The 24,413-nt window shown below is 41.0% G+C and overlaps 1 pseudogene; it reads right to left on the bottom strand.

The window, feature by feature from the left end:
- Positions 1-20,415, bottom strand: part of LOC101523569 (metal regulatory transcription factor 1-like) — a 36,319-nt pseudogene extending 15,904 nt beyond the window's left edge.
- Positions 20,416-24,413: the final 3,998 nt, after the last annotated feature.

Below are 24,413 nucleotides of genomic sequence, written 5' to 3'. Positions count from 1 at the left end.
ATGCAAAACAATTGGATTGTATATGGGATCTGCAGCCTCTGAAAACACATCCAGAATCAGGTTTCCTAACAGTTCTTACACGCAGCTAATTTCATGCAGCTAAGCCGTCTTTTCAGGGTAAGTTTGCCACAAAGCCAAAATACCAAATGCAGCGGGGTACCTAGAAGGTCCTTTTATCCAAACAGCGTAGGAACAGGAGCAGGGATGAAAGTGGAGAGAACAAAAAAAGGAAATGTGTCCTGCCATGGTGGCAGGGTAAGGCTGCAAGGGAATGGGTAAGGGAGCAAGATGAAGGAGACTGGAGGAATGGCCAGGCAAGGGAGGAGAGCAGCACACCCAGGGGAGAGGCAGAGGAAGTGGGTGGGAGGACGAATGGGAGGGATTGGTGGATAGGATTGTCAGAGCTGCAGGGAATTGGTAGGTGGGCGGGGATTTAGGCAGAGGGGCCTCAAGGGGTTGATGGAGAGGGCTGTCAGATACAGCACCATGAGTTACAACAGATTGGTGAGGTGGCGGACTTACAATGTAATAGCAGGTAGGTGGGCAACTTGAACAGTGTGAAATTTGAGTGTTGTCGAAAAGGGGAAGCAGGTATCTAAAATAAGAGTCCAAAATGTCGGTGGCCTTTGGGGCCAATGTTTGAGTCATTCCTCATATCCTGTTTCTGGTATCACCTCTTGAGCAAGGACCAACCCGAACTACCTTTAAATAATCACCATTAGGAGCCTGGTACAGTAGCCTAGTAGCTAGAGTCCTTGCCTTGCATGTACTAGGATCCCATATGGGTGCAGTTTTGTCCTGGCTGCTCTGCTTGCCTTCCAGCTCCCTGCTTGTGGCCTGGGAAAGCAGTAGAGGATGTCTTGGGACTCTGCACCAGCATGAAGACTCAGAAGAAGCTCCTGGCTTCAAAACAGCTCAGTTCTGGCTGTTGTGACCATTTGAGGAGTGAGTCAGCAGATAGAAGATCTGTCTTTCCTCTCTATAAACCTGACTTTGCAATAAAAATAAATCATTAAAAAACCACCATTAGAATGAGGCATTCATAAAACCTCACTAATTAAAAAATGTGATATTTTGTAAGAAAAAAGATGGTCAAATCTGAACCAGTTTAATTAATAGTTTTGCTTGGGCTAAGCACGATAGCCTAGCAGTTAAAGTCATCGCCTTGGATCCCATATGGTCACTGGTTCTGATCCCGGCAGCTCCATTTCCTATCCAGCTTCCTGCTTGTGGCCTGGGAAAGCAGTCTAGGACAGCCCAAAGCCTTGGGATCCTGTACCCGCATGGGAGACCCAAAAGAGGCTTCTGGCTCCTGGCTTCGGATTGGCTCAGCTCTGTCCATTGTGGCCATGTGGGGAGTGAATCATTGGGTGAAAGAATTTCCTCTCTGTCTCCTTCTCTCTGTTTATCAACTTGTCCAATAAAAATAAACCTTTAAAAATTTTAGTTAAAAAGAATAAATGATGGGACGAGACAAAGTCAAAGAGTAAGAGCTTTCCAAGCCAATCATGAATCTGCACAAGGAGGGAGTGTGCCTGATTGGTGTACTTTTACTACCTATGGAAGCTTGAACAGGTGACTTCCCCCCTTTATAACTATATTTTTCTCATATGAAATAGTGCTGAACATAGCATCTCATGGGTAGGGAGAATTGCATGACTTAATCGTATTAAAGCAAAACAGCATTTGTTACAAAATAAGACTCTCACTGTTATCTCAGGAATCTAAAAGCTCTCATTTGGCAAAGTGTCTAGCACTATTAAGTTATTGGAGCAGGCTCAAAAAAAGTTCATGGAAAATGACATTAAAAGATAATAATGCATTTTCTGTGACTTTTTGGGAACCCCTTCACATTATAGGTTGCCTTGGCTTGTTATGTCTAAGAAACTATTCTTCACTTTCTTAGAAGTAGTTGACATCTCCAGCTGACCTGAAAATTTGTTGACAATTTTATAACATTGATCCCCTAAATGGTTTCACTATAATAATTTTAGTGTTATGTGTGTCTACATATGTATACATAAATTGTCAGTTTCTGAAAATGAACAAGACCTGAATTTTACAGTTCCATGAATATAGTAATTTACTATTGTAAAATGATTTCACTATTTGACACTCATCGGCACCTGTCTAATGGCTATGAGCCTCCTTCCCCTTTCGCTGTAGAGCAAAGATTTCCTTAAGAGAGTATAAAATTGTGGCCGCAGGAACAAACAGAATGTATGTCAAGGCTAAAAGTTGGGTTACTGTGCAAATGGGTGGAAAGTGATGAGCACATTACTTATAATCCTGTTTTTAGTTCTATGGCCTTCCTGACTGCCGCTAGAGTTTGCTTTGCAACACAAATGGGATTGTGTTATTTTACTGCTTAATAGTTTTCAATTGACTCCTTGTAGCCTAGAAAATATCTACATTCCTGAACAAGCTCAAGGCGCAAAGCAGTCCGGTCCTGCTCTGCCTTTGTAAGCTCATCTCTACTCATTCCCCCCCACACCCATACTCTGATGGCTGAACACAGCTTGCACTTGACTGACTCTATTCCCTGACTCAAGTGACTCCCATGATTGGAGCATGTTCTGTATCTGGAATGACCTTCCACTGAGTTCAACTGACAGGCTATCTTGTTTATGCTCCATGCTTATCTCATCTCTTATTGGCTTCCTGACAGAATCAATCATGTCTTCCTCTTATCTTGTGGAGGCCTAATTTCCAAGGTATGTTAGAAAAGTAATGGAAATCCACAGCAGGTACCATCCATGCCTTTCTGGAGTATATACTGTGAGAGTAGAAGTCTTGTGGGTAGCGGGCAAAGCTGCCATCTGTGGGAACAACATCCTGTGTGGGCATCAGTTTGGGTCAGCTCCACTTTGGATCCAGTTTCCTACTAATTTCATCTCTCTCTCTCTCTCTTTCTCTCTCACTCATTCTTTCTCCCTTTCTCTTTCCCTCTCTCTATAACTGACTTTCAAATGAATGCAAACATATATTTTTTTAAAAAAAAGTGTTTCAAACAATTGAAATGATGATGGGAGCAGACATCTAGCATTTTGGTTAAGACACATTCCATTTCCGGATGCCTAAACTTGATTCCTAACTCCAATTCCAGACTTTTTCTTCTTAATGCGCATCGTGGGAGTCAGTAGTAATGATTCAGGTAATTGAATTTCTGCCACTCATAATGGAGACCTGTGTTGCATTCTAGGCTCCTAGCTTTGGCCCTAACCCAGTCCTGGCCAGTACAGGCAGTTGGATAATAAACCAGAGTAGGAGCTAGCTAAAATGCTTTCTCTCTCTCTCTCTCTCTCTCTCTCTCTCTCTCTTTCTCCCTTCCTTCTCCCTTTATTAAATTAATCAATCAATGCTTGCTTAAAACATGAAAAGAGCATCATGATTACATGAGATTATTTAGGAATTTATTTAGGAAACCTAAGATCATTCAGGAATTTTTAATATTTCCTCAAATAGTTGAAGAGCAGCAGCATACCAGGCAGGGAGGCAGGAGGAGCACTGCACTGGAAGGAAAGAACACAGATAAGGAGTCCATGACAGAAGAGAACATCGTGGTACAAGGGCTGGAACATGAGATGCCTAGAACAGAAGACTTTTTGAAGAACGCAGATTGTAGTTGGTTGGCCCTGGAAAAAAATCACCCAACAGCTTTTCTTTTCAAACTTTAATCTACTCCAATTAATATCCTTGTCCTCTGGAGGAAGAAAATGTGAAATTTCAAAGAATATTCAATATGGAATTTGTCAGATTTTTAATATCCTGTTGATAGTGAAAATCATTATCAATGAAAGATACATCTAGCACTGATAAAATTCATTTTATTCTTCTTGAGTCCTTACACATGGCTTTCTGGCAGGCTTTTTGTGAGTTTCCAAGGCTATACCTAATATCAAGCGTCCTTAATGTTCACAAAGGAAGCTAATGGCTTACTTTCCTTAGCAGGAGTAAATACCATTTTAACTCTTACCACTGCTCCAACTCCCTCCCTACGCAGGCATAATATTACACTCTAGAGAGTAAATAAATCAACTGTTGTAGGAATCACTGCCAAATTTCCTTCATGTCATATTTTTTTACAAAATCTCCAGCATTACTGATCTTAGAAAATGGAGGGTATATCTTGAAAAGAAGTTTAAAAATCCTTCATGAGATTTCATTGACCAGAGATGTTTGATCTCTGAAAGTTTGTTACAAAAAGGAGTTCTTCTAACGAGTAACAGATGATTTATATGCTTTTGTTTGTGTGATTTTAAGCAAAACAGCTTTATATTAGAATTCTATGTCCATTACAGCAACTGATAGAAATATGCACTGATTTCACATTTCTTACACTTACTCATTCAAAAAATATTTATGAAGTACTTACCATGGGCTCACAACTATGAGGGTTATGGTCATAAATATTTGTGATTGATGTATTTTATTTCCTTAATTCAAAAATGAAATAACCTTAATAAGACTTGTGTATCTGTTTTGCCACTTGTTTTTTATATGCGCAAATGTAGACTATTAATCACTATGTACTGATGACACTAGCATGCCATTACTAAGTATACTGCCAGTCACAGAATAGTAGATGGGGGGTAGCAGGCATTTAGAGGATGAGAGAAGAATCAAAGCATTCTATCACTTTTGATAGAATCAGAACAAAACTTTCTGTTTTGTTCATGTGAAGCAGGTTACAAAATAAAGCAAAATGCAACTAGTCTCTCCCAAATCGAAAATTAGAGTTTTGGTGTTTTTACTAAAAGTGTCTGTGGGAGTCTGTAACAACAAGTCCCACAGACCCAGAGAGAAGATACAGTCACAAAAGATAAGGTGATGCATAGTTTGTGCTGGTAATCATGTCTATTACTATAAAAGGAGCCATCACCTGTTTGCCCATTAGCAAATAGTCATGAGCTAGCCATCCATGCTCATTGTTACAACATTTCTTACCCAGATCTACTCCAGGTTCTCTCTGTTCCTTTTAGAGGGAACCTTGTATGAATGTTGCCTGGATACCAGAAACTCTGACTTGCATTGCAAGAGTTCATACTTTTGTTTCCATCTGGCAGATCTTTAAGTCCTTACAATATCAAACACTCAACCTGAATTTACGACTGTAGAGGAACTGAATTTCCTCCAAACAGAAAGAGGAGAAAGGTCAGTACCTTCTTCCCCCACTAAATCACTGCTTCATAAATAGCTTTGTGACTTTGGAGAACACAAACTCAACATTTTATTTCCAACCCAGGGTCACCCTGCTTCTTGTGTTTGAATATGTTTAGATTAACTTTGAAAGTAGTACATTTGCAACCTCGTGGACCCTGTAAAACCAGGCCCTTCTTTAAGAATTTTTGGAATTCTTATGGATAGAAGAAGCAAAAACACTAAAATTGACCTTTAAAACCTGCAAAAATATTTCTTTTTTCAGGGTGGATATTTAGTCTAGGGGTTCCCGTGTTCACATCCCAGGTTGATTCCAAGTCCAGTTCCTGATTCCAGCAATCAGCTAATGCACACCCCTGTCAGGTGACAGTGATGGTTTGCAGGGCTGGGCTGCTGGTACCCAGATACCACACCTAACCTCACTCCTGGCTCATGCTGTTGGCCCCACTTTCAACACCACCTTGGAAAATGCAAGCTTTTGGATAATGAATCAACAGATGAGCTGACTCTCTCTTTCTACCCGTCTCCTCTCAATTTTTAAAAATATTGCATTTTACTTAGTAACCTCAACTCTCTTCTGAGGCATGCTATTTCTTTTTTCTTGGGAAAGAGGAAAAAAATTATGAATAAGTACTCTTAGCTATAATGGATTATAGTAATCCATTGCCTTGAGACATAGATCTAAGCTCCCCCGCCCAACCACTACCCACCCCTAATGCTGGAAGCATGAATGAGAAACTGCCTGTTCAATGTGCTGATATAAACTGGAGGTCACAGCTGTGACACAGAAAAAATGTTTCGCTTTCCTTTAAGATTTAGCATATTAAATTTTAGTCTGCCTAAAAATTGTCCCTGATTTATGTCCTTTATCAAATTTTTGTGCATATTTACATTACAGGCTTAATTCACCACAAATCATAACTCTGAACAAATGAAAAACAGGAAGACCCTAGATCCACAGGAAAAATGGCGTTCTTTTTTTTTTCTTGAAATTGCTTTATTTTGACAATCTTTGCATAGTTCATTAGGGCACAAAGGGTCAGGGGATGCAGGAAAGTGGATAAGACTATTGTTTCCACGTTGTTACTTTTTTTTTTTTTTTTTTTTTTTGCTGTATCTGGAGTAAAGGCGGAGATAAAGGGAGAAGCCCCATCCAGCTTCCCACCCATCCCAGGTCGCCAATGTGGGGCATGATCCGAGGGCCCTGCTCAAGTGGTTTTGATAATTCAACAGTTCTGAATTGCTGCCCGTCTTGCCATTCCAAACATGATAAAATCGTTGCAGAAACCACTGACTGACATAGTCCACTTTAGCGTCTCCATTTGCCCAGATTTTCACCGCTATCACTTGACTGGGGTAGTTGATTGATTTGCTCTGTCCTCCATCCTCTGTAGTGGTGGTACCAGCTGTTCTCTGCAGGTTCCTATGCACTGCCATATCCTACAGGTGCACCTGGGTATGCTGTCCACTGCTCTGTCTGAGCCTCTGAGGAGGCTCAGCTTTGACACATACACTCTATGGTCAGACCATGGAACCTACACTTCTCTTCAAAATTCTGGTTCTGAGATCAGCAGTTCAGTCGAAGAAATCCCCAAAGAAACTTTGTCTGAGGTGATCCCAGACCAGATTCTTGTGTGTACTTGTCAGTACAGAGCATGGCACAGTCCATCGCCCCAATCAGCTGGTGGTTGCCAATTGCTGGGTCAGTTCTGTTTCCAGCCCTGCCTTCCACAAGAACCAATGGGTGTTGCAGTACAGCCTGATCCTGGGCACCACACACTTGGCCCTCACACAAACCACTTGGAGCAGCAGCCTAGTCAGAGCGACCGACGATAACCCCCACTGGGCCTGCTCCCTGCCCTGGTTCCTGTGTTTGCCAATATGTACAGCAGACTGGTCCAGTCTGTTCCACATCCCATTAGATCTCATGTCGATGGGCATTGAAGCCTTGTTCAACCCAACCTGCCCTGCTATTCAGCTCATGCACATGCTCGTGAGTGCATTTCTCTTTAGCCACACCTGCCTCAGTCCTGGTTTTCATGCTCTCCAGTGGGAGTGGAAACCCAAGAGGGAGGTGCCCCCTATTTCCCTCTTGGGCCCACTCCCACTCCTGATTATGCACTCTCCAGGTGCTTCTGCAGTTTAACTGGACAGAATCAGCCCCCAGTGCCAGCATCTGCCAGCTGATGCTGTGGCAAAGCCTAACCAACCTTCACCAATTTATGCTTGCATGAGTAGGAACAGTCATCCCAGCCTGGCTTTTCCCTGATCTGGTTCACATGAGGCCCACAGGTGTTGTAATCCTGCCTGATCTGGTCTGCCCCCATCTCAACTCACGCTCTTCAGTGAGAGTGGTGTTCCAGCAGGGGGCCCTCCACATTGCCCCTACCAGCTTAACCCCCTCCCCCACTGACCCCTACATGTGCTGGTTGGGTGCTGCAGCCCAGTCTGGCATGGCCCCTCTCGCCTCAGCATTTGCCAATGGGTGCTGTAGCATAGCCCAGCCTGGCCCACCGCAAATTCCAGCTCACACTGGTGAGTGTTAGTCTAGCCCAGGCCAGCAGGCACCCAATCCTTGCTGTAATTTGTACTGGTATGTGTTGTGACCAAACCTGGCCCGACCCCCCCCCCCCCATTCTGATGCTTGGATTCACCAGTGAGTGATGTGAACTGGTTCAGCCAGGTTCACCCCGACCTGCACCAAATGTATGCCAGTGGATACCTTTCCCTGGCCTGGTCTAGGCTGCTCCCTATCGTGCTTCTTGTGCTCACCTGCAGTGACTGTGTCCTGACAGAGTAGTTTCTCAAGCTCCTCCACCAAAACCTTCCCCAATGCCAGATTTTGCGCATACCGGTGGATCTATGCACCAGCCCTACTTAGTCCACCTCCTGTCCTGGCAGGAACAGTGGCCTTTCCTGGCTGGCCTCCAGCCCATTTCAGTTCTTAGTGTTGGATGTTTTAGTCCAGCCAAGGTTTGTCCATATTGAGACACTGCTCACACATGGCTCAGTAGGGGCAGAGACCTAACCTAGTCCATCCTACATCTACCCTGGTCCTCCATAGCACCAGATGGTACTGGAGTCTAGCCTGGCTTGGTGTGTCCAGTCCCAGTCCACACTGATGTCAAGGGAGACTGCAGCCATATGCAGACCAGAACACAGCCCCCACTTCGGCCCCCACATTCACCAGTGGGAACTCAACCCAGCTAGGGTGTCCTTTTAGCTCCCCAACCGGGCCTGTTCCCAGCCCTAGATCTCGCACATGCCAGTGGTGGCTCTGACCCAGCTTGGCCTAGCCCCTCACCTGTCTTGGCCTTTGCCTTAGATGCTGTAGCCTAGCATCCCTGTTCATACAGACCTATAAAGGTGTAAGAGTCTAGCTCAGCATGACCTGTGTTCCATCCTGATTTCTATTTTTGCTTGTGAGCTAAGGTTTGCTTGGCCCTGACCAGCCCACCCCCTTCCATAACCAACCCACACTTTAGCCAGCCATTGAAGCTACTTTGCCCAGCTTGTCCAATCCCAAGGCCTTGACCATGTGAGCATCAATGACAGCTGTAACCCACTAGGGGAGTTTCCCAAGTTCCCCCACTTGACCTGTTCCAAGACCCAGTTCTCATACATGCCAGTGGGTGTTAGGCCAGTGCCTGGCATAGTCTGCCCTTCCATTTTGACCTTGTATGAGCTGGTGAACATTACAGCTAGGCCCACCCCACACCCTGTTTTAGGATGCATGTTTGGGTGCTGCTGCCTTGACCAGCCCAGACTGTTTTTGGTTCCTTTACCCATGAGTGATGGCAGGTTTCATGGTCACACCTAGCTCAACCTATCACCACCCCAATTCTTGAGCTAACCAGTAGGACTAGTATTTCCACAGGGTTGGACCCACACATCCCCCACAGAATCTACCCTATGAAATGGTTCTTTCATGTGCTGGCCGTGTCATGGCCTTACCTAATGTGACCTGTCCCCTAATCCAACATTCTGTCAGGTACTAGGATCTGGCCCTGCTAGACAAGCCCCTAGCCTTAGCTTGCGCATGGACTGGTTTGTGGTGGTCAGCATTGTTCGGTGATAACAAGTTCTACACAGGACTTATAAGTAGGCTGCTATATCAGTCTGACACATAAAGATCGTCCAGTCTCTCTCCTCCAAACCACCAGGTCTCAGTACCCTAGTTTACCTTCAAGGAAAAGTTACTCAGTCATTGGGATTCCTTCAGGATTGATTCGCAACCCACAAGCACAGTGGACTCAACATGCACTTACCTAGGAAGCAATTCCATACCCCCAAGAACCAAGGGCTTGCATCTGTGTGGCCAACAGAAGGAGCCTGGCACCAAATGGTGCACTGGCCGCTGAAGCCCAGCTCACCATGTGGTCACATTGGCTGGAGCCAGGGCCCCAAGCATGGAATCAAATCTGGCCCGGAAACTCCCAGCAGCCAACAGAAAGTTCTCTTACCCAGATCCTAAGGTTGCACATTCCTGATCCCACCCACTGCACGATGCTAGCGGTGGGTGGAGCCTGGGCATGTTGATTTTTCACCATATCAGTACCTAGGTGGAGAGACCCTCTGGTATCACTTCTAGGGTATTAATTCTAATCTTGATCATCTCATCTAAATTCAATTTTATTCCAAAGACCACTTACCATCAGTAATCCTAACCCTAGTCATTGGGGGTTAGGGTCTCAACATATGAATTTTGGAGGAGTATATGTCAGTATACAGAACAATCATGATCTTGTCAGAATAAATATAGATGAAATTAGGCCAACTCAGTCAAATATGTATATATTTAAGAATACACATTATACTTTACACACACATACATATTAAACTCTCATTGAAAAGTTTATTAAAACTTGTGAAATCATAGAAATTTAAAATAACTGACAGCTAGACTAATCATAATCTTTGATGGATTCTTTTACAAGGCATTCGCTTTTGTGGCTTTCATTTTAATGTACTTGAACATTTGAGAAGTCATTGCCAAAAATAATAGTCTCATACCTGTCTGAATAGTTGAAATTAAAGACTAACAATAGAGGCTGGGGTGGATGGCATAATGATTATAGCCACATACCATATGGGATGCCTATGATGTCAGCATCCCATATGGGCACCAGTTTGGGTCCAGCTGCTCCATTTTCAATGATGTTCTCCATTAATGACCTGGAGAAAGTAGCAAAAGATGGTCCAAGTGTTTGGACCCCTACTACCCATGTGGGAATCTCAGGTGAAACTCCTGAGTTTGCCTGGCCCAGCCCTGGCTATTGTGGGCATCTGGGAATGAACCAGGAGAGGATGGAAGATTTATCTCACTGTCTGAGAGATTTCTCTCCTTTATTGTCCCTCTCTAACTCTTTAAACATTTTTTTCTTTAAAAAAAAAAAAAGCCAGACTGATAACATGAAATGGAAATGAAGCTGTAGAGCAATTTGATTTCTTCCGTATCATTGGTGGCACCTCAGCTGGCATTCACTCATAAGAGTAAAGAATCCAAAAAAAAAAAAAAAAAAGAGTAAAGAATCCAGCAAACGAATAAATTGTAGCTTTTTAATGTAATGAGTCAGTATGTTGCAGTAAAAAAAAAATAAGAAAGGGTACACTCAGCAAGTTAGAAAAATCTCTCAAACATCCAAGAGCAATAGGAGCTAGATATACAAGTTTATACTAATGTCATTTATATGAGTTGCAAGAATGATGAAACAAACCTTAGCTGATAACATCAGTTATCCAACATGGATGTATTGACTGGCAAGAGATATGATGGTGCCTTTTGAATCTTTAGTTTCCTGGCATAATTATCTGCTCAAATTCCATGTCTATTCTTTGACTGAAGGAGGTAAAGGCACCCCTCTCATCTGCCAAAGAAGCCTTCAGATCCCATATAGATTAAATTATTAACTTCAGCTTCTTTTTCCTCTGCTAGGAAGCAATAAAAAAAAAAATAGCAACAACTGGGTATCTCCAATTCTTCACAGGTCATGTTGCCCTTTTATTTTTCAATTGCCTGAATCACCACACTCACAAGAGTGTTTTGTTCCACAGGAAGCTTTCTCATATCATCTTCAGTGCATCTTTAGCAACTCCACCACCACACAGTGCCAGAACAATCCATGTCTACTCACTATCCATGATGGGTAGTGAATAGGCCAATCCCAAATACCTGTTTTTGTCACTATCTTCTTGGACCTCTCCACTGCTGGTCCCATCCCCTCAGTTTGAATCCTCAAGAAATAGATGTTACCTGGGTTTTGAGAAAGATTTTTTTCAGGAAGCTAAAATCAATCTTTCCAAGGGGACTGTGGCTCCATGTCCATCATAATTTTAGCCAAGTGAAACCCATTTGAAAGCCTACATTCTAGTGTTAGAATTACTTAGTGTTAGAATTTGTGTTCCCCAAAATTAATATTTTGAAGCCATACCTCCCACATCTCAGAATAGACCTATCTTTGGAGACAGAACCCTGAAAGTAAAAATTAAATTAAGTCAACAAGATGAACTCTGATCCAATCCAACTGGCTTTCATGCAAGGCTATTTGGATACACAAAAGAGGACACAACTAAAGCACATGTAAGGAGTTGGATAATATAATAAAAAGTTAGATCAGGTCTCTGTGAAAATGAGGAAGAAGACAGAGCTCCTTTTTTGGACACAATACTTACTTTGCCCTTCAGGCTTCCTTTAGCAAGACAAAATTACCAATCCCACTTCTATAATGAATTTCTAGCTTTATCATAGTAAACGGAAGGTGAAATTACCACTTACACTTCTTTAGGTTGTTGTTGTTTCATCATGAACATACTAGACAGGATTAAAATTCCATCCCTGTATAGTGGGCTTTGTCCCGGTCATCTGATTACCTATTAGCTGTTTCTCACCCAAAATTGTGCATGAAAGACCCCGCACACTAGCCAGTTTTTCTGTGCATCCCTCCCTTGGACTCCCACTCCGGATTGCTATGACAGATTTCCTATTTAAATAAGTCTCATTTTGTTCAGTGTTGCTGTTGTGTGGACATTTTTTCTCTTATAAGACAAGAACTAAAATCATCTTCTTTCTCCCTTAAAGCACTCACACAGAAGTAAGATCACGAAAGGTTCCAGCAAGAAAAGGTAAGCATCAGCACTCCAAGGGGAGGACATAGAAGAAATCAAACCTGACACATTCATCTTTGACTTCTGACTCCGCAGCTGTGGGAAAACAAACTTCTATTTATTAAGGCATCAATCTGCAGGTTTGTTTTGTTTTGGAAGCCCTGGGCAGCTAACATACTTAGTTTCAGATATTGCTAAGAAATTATTCCTAATTTCAAGCCACTCAAGAAATGGGCACGGGAAATGGGCAAACACTTCACAAAGGAACAAACCCAAATGGCAAATAAACATATGAAAAAATGCTCAAGTTCCCTGGCAATAAGGGAAATCCAAATTAAAACATCAATGAGGTACCACCTAACGCCAGTAAGACTGGCCCACATGAACAAAAGCACCAACAACACTTGTTGGCGAGGTTGCGGGGAAAAGGGAACCCTACTCCACTGCTGGTGGGGCTGCAGGCTGGTACAGCCTCTATGGAAATCAGTATGGAGAACATTCAAACAACTCAAATACAACATACCGTATGACCCGGCAATAGCACTCCTAGGAATATATCCAGAACACTTGTTTTATGAGAAACCAACATGCACTCCTATGCTCATAGCAGCACAATCAGTAATTGCAAAGACATGGAAGCAACCAAAATGCCCATCAACAGAGGATTGGATAAGAAAGCTATGGTTCATCTACTCCATGGAATACTACTCAGCTATTAAACAAAACAAAATGCAGTTCTTTGTGGCCAAATGGGCCAAACTGGAAACCATAATGCTAAGGGAAATGAGCCAATCCCAAAAGGTTAAATACCACATGTTTGCCTTAATTTAAGATGACACGATGTTATGTATAACAAGTTATGTTATGAATGTTATATGTTGTGTATAAACCTAAATTGAAATGTCAATGAGGTGGTCACAGAAGGTGGATAAGAAATCGCATTTACTTTTACCATATTGGTTACTCGTTACTATGTCAATTAATTCCATGGTGATGTAAATTTTTGCTGATGGTATGTTGGAGCTTTTAATTGATCGGGATGATAGTCTGCTGGCTCTGTCTTCAGACCAGAGAGTGTATACCTAAGAAGCCGTTGAACTTGACGGGACAATAAGATGCTGGACTCTATGTTTGGTATATGCTTGCAATGGGGGAATCTCAACTGAACTTGAACTGTGGTTATGCAACAAGGTGGAGGAATCCACCATGGTGGGAGGGTTTGGGGAGGGGTGGGGAGAATCCCAGTACCTATGAAACTGTGTCACATAATACAATGTAATTAATGAATTTAAAATAAAAAAATAAAAAAAAAAAAAAAAAGAAATTATTCCTAATTTCAATACTACTTTAAAAAGTTCGTTCTGCCTCCTTGAAAGTTATTAACTTGCAAGCAGGTTTGGATTTTGGAGACTGTGTTTTGAAAGTTCATCAGCAAGAATGTAGAACCAAGTCAGTGCCACAGACAGCACCTGGAAAGGTTCGAGCACACACTGGCAGTAATTTCAGAGCAACTGAGGGATCCAAGTTCTTTCCTGCCTGCCTGAGCCACATGTTTTCCAGCTTGCAACTCATTTTCCACTGGCAGGCAGACAGAGATTTTGTCATAGTTGAGGTAAGGTATTTTGCTAAAACATCTAAGAAGCCAGCCTGGATAGAAGGAGGTTTCTAAGCAAGCAAGAAGTGCAGCATGAAAATTAAGTACCTTATCTTTGTTGGCTTGGCAACATGACTCATATTCTACTATAAAATACATTAAAGAGGCATTTTGCCTATTTTTATATGTTGATTCTTAAAGCATTCCACAGTACATCACATGAAAGAGTTCTAAAAACAATTCATGGTTTAAAAAACTCTGGGTGTTGGATTATTTGGGTCTAGATTCTTTTCCAAGTCACTTAAAATGACTCTCAAAGGAACTTAGGCATGTCCCCTCACTTTTCAGAGAAAAAAAATATATATTACTATAGTTTTCTTCAGTGAGAGTAACTGGTAATATGTGCAACAAATCAGAACCCAAAGGTCATCTGACAGAATCACTCAGATCGAAAGGCACTGCTGATAGGAGTGTAGGCTAGTACAAACACTGTGGAAATCAGTATTGAGAGTACTTGGAAAATTGCAAGTAAACCTGCCATATGACATAACTATCCCGCTCCTAGGAATATACCCAATAGAAGTAAAATCTGCAAGTGAGAAGGGGATCTGTAATCCTATATTTGCAGCAGCACAATCTATAATAGCAAAGACATGGAAATAATCCAGATGTGCGTCCAAGGAAGAGTGGTTAAAGAAACTGTGGTACATCTACCCCATGGAATATTATTCGGCTATTAAGAAGAATGAAATTATTCTATTTACAACCAGGTATTCCCAACTAGAGACCATTATACTCATTGAAATGAGTCAATCACAAAAGAACAAATACCATATATTCTCTCTTATATAAGGAAACCAACATGGAAAATGTAACTCAAATAGTCGAATCCATACTGTTTTTTGCTTGTTTGCTTGCTTTTTTGGCAGTATCCCATGTGTTTTGATGTTTTTTATTTCATTTTGGTTCATTCCAAATAATATCTTTTCTCTAGTCGAATTCATCACAGGCTCATGAATTACACAATGGCATCATTTTTCCCAATAGACTTCTGTGTTTCCTCTTTGTCACTCATGTGTTGGTTACTCAGTGTCGCTTTTTTTTTTTTCATGGTACTGTAATTTGTTGTTGTTGTTGTGGCTGTTCTAACTCATACCACTTGTTGACCTTGTTTCATGGCTTCTCACTTATGGTAATATATAGTGATGGAATACTGGGGTCTATCATATACAGACATGGTGGTATAATGGAACATGCATCCCTGCATCCAGACGAAAGATGGATTCCCAATGAAACTTTTGGACATGTGCAGACAATGGGATGCTGGACTGTCTGACATTGTCTGTACCAATAATGTCGGGGTATACTTAAATAAGAGACCGATAGAACTATGATTCCTTATGAAGGACTACACTATTGTAACAATATGGGAAGAATCTGACGGGGGGGAGTTTGGGGGGAATCCCAGCCTATACAAAATTGCAAAAAAAAACAAATAATAATGATAATTATTATTATTACTATATTATTTAATATATTATTAATATATATTTTTGAAGGAAAAAAAGAATTACTCAGATCGCGAGCAAATACTCTACATGCCAGAATCATTGGAATGGGTTTGATAAGAATTCACTAAGCAAGTACTATGTGCCAATTAATCTCCTTACAGTCTTCCCTACATTTGATTGGGAAGATGGAGATAATGAATACAGAAAGGCAACAAGCCAGGTGTTCTGGCTTCACCCAAACTGCTCATACACTTGGACATGGATTTTGAGCACTAATTTAGTATTATACATGCAGCATAAACAATATAAGATCCACTTGTTAAATTTTTAGGAATTTTGCAAGCCAGTTGTTAAACATAGCCATAATTGAAAAGTCATTTTAACTGAAAAAAATAGTATTATGAACAATGGATATGAATACTTAAAACACACCACCTCTTAATTATTTTATTGCAATTTATCATATTTACTCTTGGGACTTATTTATTTCCACTATATCTTCACAATGAAAATATTGTAAATAATACATACTTCTTCCCACCCTTAAATTTAGTGACACCATTTTGGTAGCTTGAAATGAACCTTGACAGTAATATTTAGATTACAGAGAGCAATGAACACTACAAACCAGGACCTAATTTATTGATTTGATTTTCTAGACCAGAAGTCAGCAAGATTTTTTTCTAGAAAAGATCAAGTAGTAAATGTTTTAGGCTTTATGAGACTCTGACAATTATAGTGTTATAGTGACAAAGCAACTGTGATATACAATGAATGGCATTGCTATGCATCAATAAAACTTTATTTACAAGAACAGATAATAGTTACATTTGGCATGAAGGTTGTGGTTTATTGACCTATGATAATAAAAACACTACAAAATGATGGAGACAATGTTAGCATTGATCAAATTTGGAATATACTATAGCCATTATATCATGAAGAGTATAAACAAATTGAGAAAATGCTCTACAAGTATCCTAAAATTAATATTCAATTCAAAAAAATCTGATTTCATTCATGAAGTAGTGAAGATCCAACACATGTCGTAGCTATTTCACTCACGTTACAAATGTAAACAAAAATGCTACTATTATAAAATATCAGGACTATTTGTTTGAACATAAAATGCAGTTTCAAAATCATCAATGTATTTTTAAATTTTTTGTTAAGTAATTGTAAAAATTACTTGGCTGTCATATAATCACTTAGATGTTTTCTTCTTCCTTTGCCTCGTCTTCTTCCTCTCTAACCATTAGAGCTAGAACACTCACCTATAACAGTTACATTGCTCGTTTTCTGTAGAAACTAGGATGTTTCACACTAAAAGAAACCTAATTTAACCTGTCTTTAAAAACAAAACAAAACAAAAAACTGGGGGTAAAGCAAGATCTACCACCAATCATCTCTCCACAGAGACAACTGAATAGCTATTGCCATTCTATGTTTACAAAAGTTAGGAAACCCAGGTAAGAAACAAAAGTCCAGAGTTTAGGATAACAATATGAAAATGTACACTGAAAAAGGCAAGAAAGAATCGGCTTCCTGCATCACCCCAGGGAGCAGAGTGCAGAGCCTCCCACTTGGAGGACAAAAAGGAAATGAAGTCCAGGTCTTATTAGCAGACCCAGCACCAGGCCCATTATAGTGAACTCAGTGCTGGGTAGAGCCCCATGTTCTGTGCCCCTACGAAGTATCCACCTGCTGAGCCCCTGGAATTGCATTAGCCAGATGGACAAGGATGTTCTACCTTTCTTAGACAGCAGACTGTGGAAGAAGAATCCTGGTGGCAAGTAGGTGTGAAAGCAAGCACAGGACTAGACACTATACAGTACATGTGGAGAAGGCAACTGAACAGTCAGCTTCTGCTCTTCTAGCTCTCCAGGTCAACCCTGAGCCAAGGAATTCACTCACTAATGCTACAGATACCTAAGGAATTTACCACTGGACAGTCCTAGGGCACTCCCAGGCTCTGAACCCACATTGGAAACTGCTATGTTACCACATGGCTGCATCATTCCTGAGCCATGCTGTGCCCTCCTTCATGCAGGCCCCTGCTGCATGGAACCACCAGGAAACCCAACTCTATGGGCTTTCTATGGCCAAGTGTCCTGTGAATGAACCTAAAGGAATTGTCCACCCTTGTAAGATCCTGAAAAAAAAAAAAAAACTAAGTAACACATTTCAAGCTGCTCAGCTAAAAGATACGCCTAGAAAATACCCACGCAAACTCAGCAATCCACAGAAACACCCAGGCATATATTCCTACCCATCCTTCTGCCCCAGGAACTAAGTGGCACCGCCCACCCTCCTTCTGCCCTGAAGGCAACTTGGTGGCCCAACCCACTCATCCTTGGCAGTGGGAAGCAGCCAGGCAACCAGCTGGGAATGGTTCATCCCACAGAAGTCCAGGAAAGCAGACAAGTGATCCTGCCCACTCACCCAGACTCTGGAGTAGAGAGCAGCCTTTTCTGAGGTTCACTGAGATCCTGGGAAGCAGCTGCAAGGCCCTTCCCATCCTCATGTAACACTGAGAAGAAGTAGGCAGCCAAATTATTAGTGTCACTTATTGATGCCCTAAGAAGCGGAGGTGCAGCCACACCTAACCACTTTTGGTCCTGGGGTACAACGCAGTAGACCTCCTTCCTAAGCAGATCAGTTCCTTGGAAGCCCTATGTGATTATTTGTCTAGCCATTACATATTTAAATTAAAGTGAGATATACAGAAGATAAAGTTGATAAATCAGAAGAAAATGAGCTGAGAAACTAGCAAGACAAGATGCCACTAACCCAATCTTAGGGTGAAAGGACAATAGCGCTAAAAGTTCAAGGTCAACTGATAGAAATGAGGACATGGATGGTCCTGGCACACGGAAGCTAAGGTGATGGCTCTCCAGGCAGCAGGAGGATATTGGAAGTACCTTGTGCTGTTCTCTTCCTGTAAGTAACCTGGCGTAATCTCTAAATATGGTTTGCTGGTCACTTGGCTCCAGAAAATTTCACATCACACAAATCACAAAATTCAAATATTTGTATTCATTTCAGAAATGCTCAAGAAATTTCCCAGGTCATCCAGGTGATAGTAGCCAAAAAGCCACAAAGTATCTGAGAAAAGTCACATTAATGAATGGGTACCACTCCACCATTACAGTGGGCGAGCTGGCAAATATTCCCAGGCCAGACAATGGCATTGGACATGGGGTGGTGGCCCAAAAATAGTGTTAATTTTTTTTGGCTTCCCATGCTTAAAATATATAGTAATGATGAACTTAAAATTGTGGATAAAGATTCTGTGAGCCATTACACAAGCCAGGTAAATAAACCACAGAGAGCTCATGATCAGATGAACCCACATGGAGGCTTCCCTGTCACATTAAAAGGATCCTCACAAGCTGTTCCTAAAGCAGCAGAAGGAGAGGCAAAAAAGCAAAAGATATCCCAGGAAAAAAATGAGGACTCAAGACCTCATGACCTATGTTTTATTCAGCATAAAATAGTTAGAAACTTTTTTTTCTCTAGTCCTGCCACTTCTCACCAAGGACTCCTATTGGTCAAATTTTGATGAAATTCTGATGAGACATTGGGCTAATGGAGGGAGCAGGAAGCACTGCCCCCATCCTTCATGTAGAACAGAGGGAAGAAGGGCCCTAGACGCGAACAGGTGGAGATGCAGTACAGAGCACTTATCAGCAAGCCGTGTATGCAATACATGCTGGTAGACGCACCTACAAGTTCCTTTACATGGCAGAATGGGAATTATTTTTTCCGTTATAATTGTTTTATTTTGTTCATTTAATTTTTCATATTTTCTGATTTTTTAAAAAGTAATTTATTTTATTTGAAAGTCAGAGTTACAGAGGGAGACAGAGAAGAAAGATCTGCCTCTCACTGTTTTACTTTCCAGATGGCTGTAATGGCTGAGCCAGGATAAAACCAGGAGTCAGGTGTTTCATCCACATCTCCTACATGGGTGTAGGGGTCCAAGCACTTGGGGCATCCTCTGATGTATTCCCAGGCCATTTATAGACAGCTGGGTTGGAAACAACTGTGGAGACTTGAACTGGTGCCAATTTGGGATTCCAGCACTACAGGCAGCAGCTTTAGTTGCTACTCCATGATGCCAGTGCCATGATTTTTCTTTTTTTAATGTTAGCACATTATTACTTTTAAAATTTGTTTGTTTTCACTTTATTTGAGAGGCACAGAGACAAATATCTTCCATCTAGATTCTACAATAGCTAGGGCTGAGTCAGACTGATGACAGGAACCCAGAACTCAACTCGGGTTTCCCACAAGGGGGCAGGGACCCAAGAACTTGAACAGCATCCCCTGCTGTCTCCCAGAATACACATTAGCAGGAAGTTGGATGGGAAACAGAGAAATCAAGGCTCGAATTCAGGCACTCCAATATTAGATGCATGAGTAACAGCTGTTGTGCCACACACGGGCTGTGGATTTTTCTTCAGTGAATATGTATTATTGAAGTCTTTAAAATATTACTAATTAGTTTCAAGAATCATATCACTTGACAGAGAAGTGTTTATTTCAGTTTATCAACAAATCACCACTACTTTTATAAAATCAGTATTTTTAACTTCTGACTGTGTTGCCTGAGAGCTCATGAAGGTGTATCCATTGTGAGGAAAAAAATGAGATTATTTTTTTGGAGATGAATATTTATAGGAACAAGTCTTCTTTGGTCATTATTAGCTGGTTTTCTGAATAAAGTATCAAATCATTATTGTGCTAACAGAGTCAACAAAGATTTTATCTCCTAGGGAAGAAGTGGCTGAGGCAGAATTGTGGGATTATCATAAGAATGTCAATAAGCAATTGACAGCAAGATTCTTTTAATACACAGCACACTGTATGTGAACAATCAAACATGGAGGGAGCATATGCAATGGATGCCCATGCTTGCACAGCACCATTAAACCCATCACACTTGAGGACATAGATAGGTGCAGTGGAATTCAAAGGCTTACAGCGGAAGCTCTCATTTGCCATCTGAGTTTTTACAACTTCTCTTTGACCTGCGGTCGCCATACTCTAGCCACCTGCTTGCCTGTTTTCTAGGTATATCTACTAACAATGCCATTACATTCCCAGAGGCTGAGAGACCTAATGACCTGAAAATCTATTTTCATGGTATATTAACTCTGTGATGCAATGTATCTCAACCATGACTGCCTATTGAAATAACTAGGGTGTTTTGTGTTAAATACTTATGTGAGGACTCCAACCTTAGAAATTTAGAGAAAATGTGTGTTGTGCAGATCAGAGCTTCTTCAGCTCTAGACACGTGTCAGGGACAGCTAGGCTTGAGGATCACAACCATGGAGAACCATGCCTGAGTGTGAAGACACATTTCTGAAGGTATTTTCTTTATACATGTATATGGATTGCCCACTGGGTACAGTATCGACAAAGCAACGATGAGGAAATGTTCTAGTTCTTAACTATAGACTCTTTTTGAGGAAATTTGATTTTTTTTTATCATTATTTTTCATGATACAGTTTTGTAGGTATAAGCATTTCTCTTTCCTCCGCCCCTTTATCCCTTCCTATTTTTCCCTACCACCATTTTGCTCTATATTATTACAATAAGGTAATCTATTAGTAGTACTTACAAGGTTAACATTCTGCTAATTAAGTGTATCATGGCATTGCAGGTACAGGCAAAGGTAGAAAAATCTAGTATCATACTGTCAAGAATCTTTACCTGCTTCAGTGGCAGCTTTCCTGTTATTCAGGAGTAGAGATGCATACTGCAACATATCGTCACTTCCTGTATGCTAGTCTCCACTATCTAGTTCATCTATGAAAATATGTGCATATACTTGTTTGCCTGTGTATCTATTTGTTTTCTATGTTGCATGAAGAATGTTTTATATCAAAGAGAATATATGATAGTTGTTCTTTGGAGATTGGCTTATTTCACTGAACATAATGGACTCCAGCTGGGATCATTTTGTTGCAAATCGTAGAATTTCATACTTTTTGAAAAGATCTATTTACTTATTTTATAGGAAAGGCAGATTTACGGAGAAAGGATATACAGAGAAAGATCTTCCATCCACTAGTTCACTCCCCAAGTGGCCACAACAGCTGTGGCTAAGTTTTCCGATGCCAGGAGGCAGGAGCTTCTTCCAGGTCTCCCACGTGGGTGCATGCTCCCAAGGCTTCCGACCATCCTCTACTGCTTTCCTAGGACACAGACAGGGAGCAGGATGGAAAGCAGAGCAGCTGGTACATGAACTAGTGTCTGTATGGGATCCCAGCTTATGCAAGGTGAGGATTTAGCCATTGCGCTGGGCCCTGCAAATAGTAGAATTTGATACTTTTTAATGGTGTGCCGTATTTCATGGAGTAGATATACAATAGTTTTTTCACCCATTCCTCTTTCAACAGTCATCTGGGTTTTTTCTATATCTTCGCTTTTGTGTACTGTGTTGCTATAAACATAGGGTTGCAGGTCGCTTTCTCATACGCAGTTTCATTTCATTTGCTATATCATCAGAAGTGGGAGAGCTGAGTCATGTAGTAGGTCAAATTTCAGTTGTCTGAGCACTCTCCATACTGACTTGCGTGGTGGCTACACGAGCCTACACTTCCACTAACTGTGGTGAAGGATACCTTTTCCCTAATGTCCATGCCAGCAGTTGTTGTTAGTTGATTTCTATATGTAGGCCATTCTCACTGGAGTTAAGTGGAACCTAAAAGCTAGAGACCCTAAACACCTTTTGTAGTCTATTAGCCACTAGAATTTGTTCTTTCAAAAAAAGTCTACTCGCTTTCTTGGCCCATTACTTAACAGAGTGTTTTTGTTTGTTTGCTTGTTTGTTTGTTTTCTTTTCTGCTGTTAAGTTTCTGAAGCTCTTTTTATTTATTTTTTTAAAGATTTATTCATTTTATTACAGCCAGATATACACAGAGGAGGAAAGACAGGGAGGAAGATCTTCCATCCGATGATTCACTTCCCAAGTGAGCCGCAATGGGCCGATGCGCGCCGATCCGAAGCCGGGAACCTGGAACCTCTTCAGGGTCTCCCACACGGGTGCAGTGTCCCAATGCATTGGGCTGTCCTCGACTGGTTTCCCAGGCCACAAGCAGGGAGCTGGATGGGAAGTGGAGCTGCCGGGATTAGAACCAGCGCCCATATGGAATCCCGGGGCTTTCAGGGCAAGGACTTTAGCAGCTAGGCCATGCCACCGGGCCCTCTGAAGCTCTTTTTAAAGCCTGGATTTTTTTTTAGAACAATTTTTTTTTATTTTTACATTTTATTATTGTTATTATCATTTTGTGATACAATTCCATAGGCTCCTGGCATTTCCCTTATCCCCTCCCCAATTCCCTCCCCCCCACCTAGTTCCTCTATTTCATTACTAAAATATAGTTCTTCACACACATTCATATGTCCATCATTGCGGGCATGGACAATGGCAGAGAGTCCAGCATACTATTGTCAAGATATAGTGAACAGTTTCATTGTAAGTCCATCTTTGTCTGGAAGTAGAGATGCATGCTACATTGTATCCTCACATCTGGATGTTAGTCTCCATTTCACAGTTACTGTACATCTCCTTGAATGTAAAGTCATGATACAAAATCAACAATAGAAAGAAAAATAGAAATTCACAATGCCCTGAAGTTAAATGACATGTTACTAGATATGACAGTCTCCATTACACAGCTACTATACATCCCCTTAAATGAAGAGCTGCAAAACAAAATCAACATCAGGGAGAAAAAAGAAATTAACAACACCATGAAGTTAAGTAACATGCTACTAAATGACTAACGTGTAGCTGAAGAGATGAGAATCAAGAACCTTCTTGAAGAAAATGATGCTACTGAATGATCTACGAGTCATTGATTGATTTAATCAGAAGAAAGTGTTTTGAAGAGATGAAACTAACAGAAAACAACAAAACCCATGCGATATAGTTTCCGCTGATTTGTGTTGAAGTGTGTCTCTTCTAGACAATAATCCAGTCTACTAATCTATGACATTTGATTGAGCTTAAGCCATTTACATTCAGGGTTAATATGTATGAATGGTACTTTGGTCCTGTCATTTTAGGAAAGGGTTGTTCATTGGTTTAGTCTTCTGTTGTCATTTTACTGGGATGTTCTTCCTGTTTGCCTTTGGTTTTGGTGGGTGTTATTCCTCTTCTCTGTCAAGAGAACACCTTGAAGTATCATTTGTAGGGCAGGTTTGGAAGAGGCAAATTCTTTCAACTTTTCTTTACTTTGGAAGAATTTTATTTCATTTTCAAAGACAAAAGAAAGCTTTGCTGGATATGTTATCTTAGGCCGGCAATTTTTTCCTTTTAGAATCTGGAATATGTCACTCCATTCTCTTCTTGCCTATAGAGTTTCCTGTGAGAGATCTCCTGTGAGTTTAATTGGCATTTCTTTATATGTCAATTGATTTTTTTTAACATGCACATTTAAGGATCTTTTCATATGTTCAATTGAAGAGAGCTTGATGATCATGTGTCTTGGGGAAGATCGCTTTTGGTCAAGCCTGTTGGGAGTTCTGTGCCCCTCCTGGATCTTGTTTCCCAATTTTTTCCGTAGATTAGGCAAATTTTCCTTTATTACTTCATTAAATATATTTGTAAAACCAGTTTCTCTTTCTGCACCTTCCGGGAATCCCATAATTCTTATATTAGGTCTCTTAATAGTGTCTTTCAATTCTTGACTACTTTTTTTGGCCTGATCCAGCTCTGCTTCCAGCTTTTTGTTTGCTTCACCCTGATGACAGGAAATATCTTCCAATTTTGAGATTCTTTCTTCTGCTTGCTTCATTCTATTTTGGAGACTCTCCATTGTACTCTTAATTTGCTCTACTGTGTTCTTCGTTTCTGATATATCAGCCTTGATTTGCTTTATTGCTTCCTTAAATTCTCTGAACTCTTGTGTGTGCTTCTCATTGTTGATCAGAAGCTTTAAAATGAGTCTTATGGATTCTGTGTGCCCCATTTTCTCGATGTCTTCCTCAGTTAACTCTGAGGTTGGCATAAGGTTTTGTTCCTTTG

This window comes from Ochotona princeps, chromosome 5 (assembly GCF_030435755.1).
Source record: "Ochotona princeps isolate mOchPri1 chromosome 5, mOchPri1.hap1, whole genome shotgun sequence".
NCBI classification, from domain to species: Eukaryota; Metazoa; Chordata; class Mammalia; order Lagomorpha; family Ochotonidae; genus Ochotona; species Ochotona princeps.
Note: the sequence above shows the minus strand (reverse complement) of the source record. Positions and strands in the feature narration are given on the sequence as shown.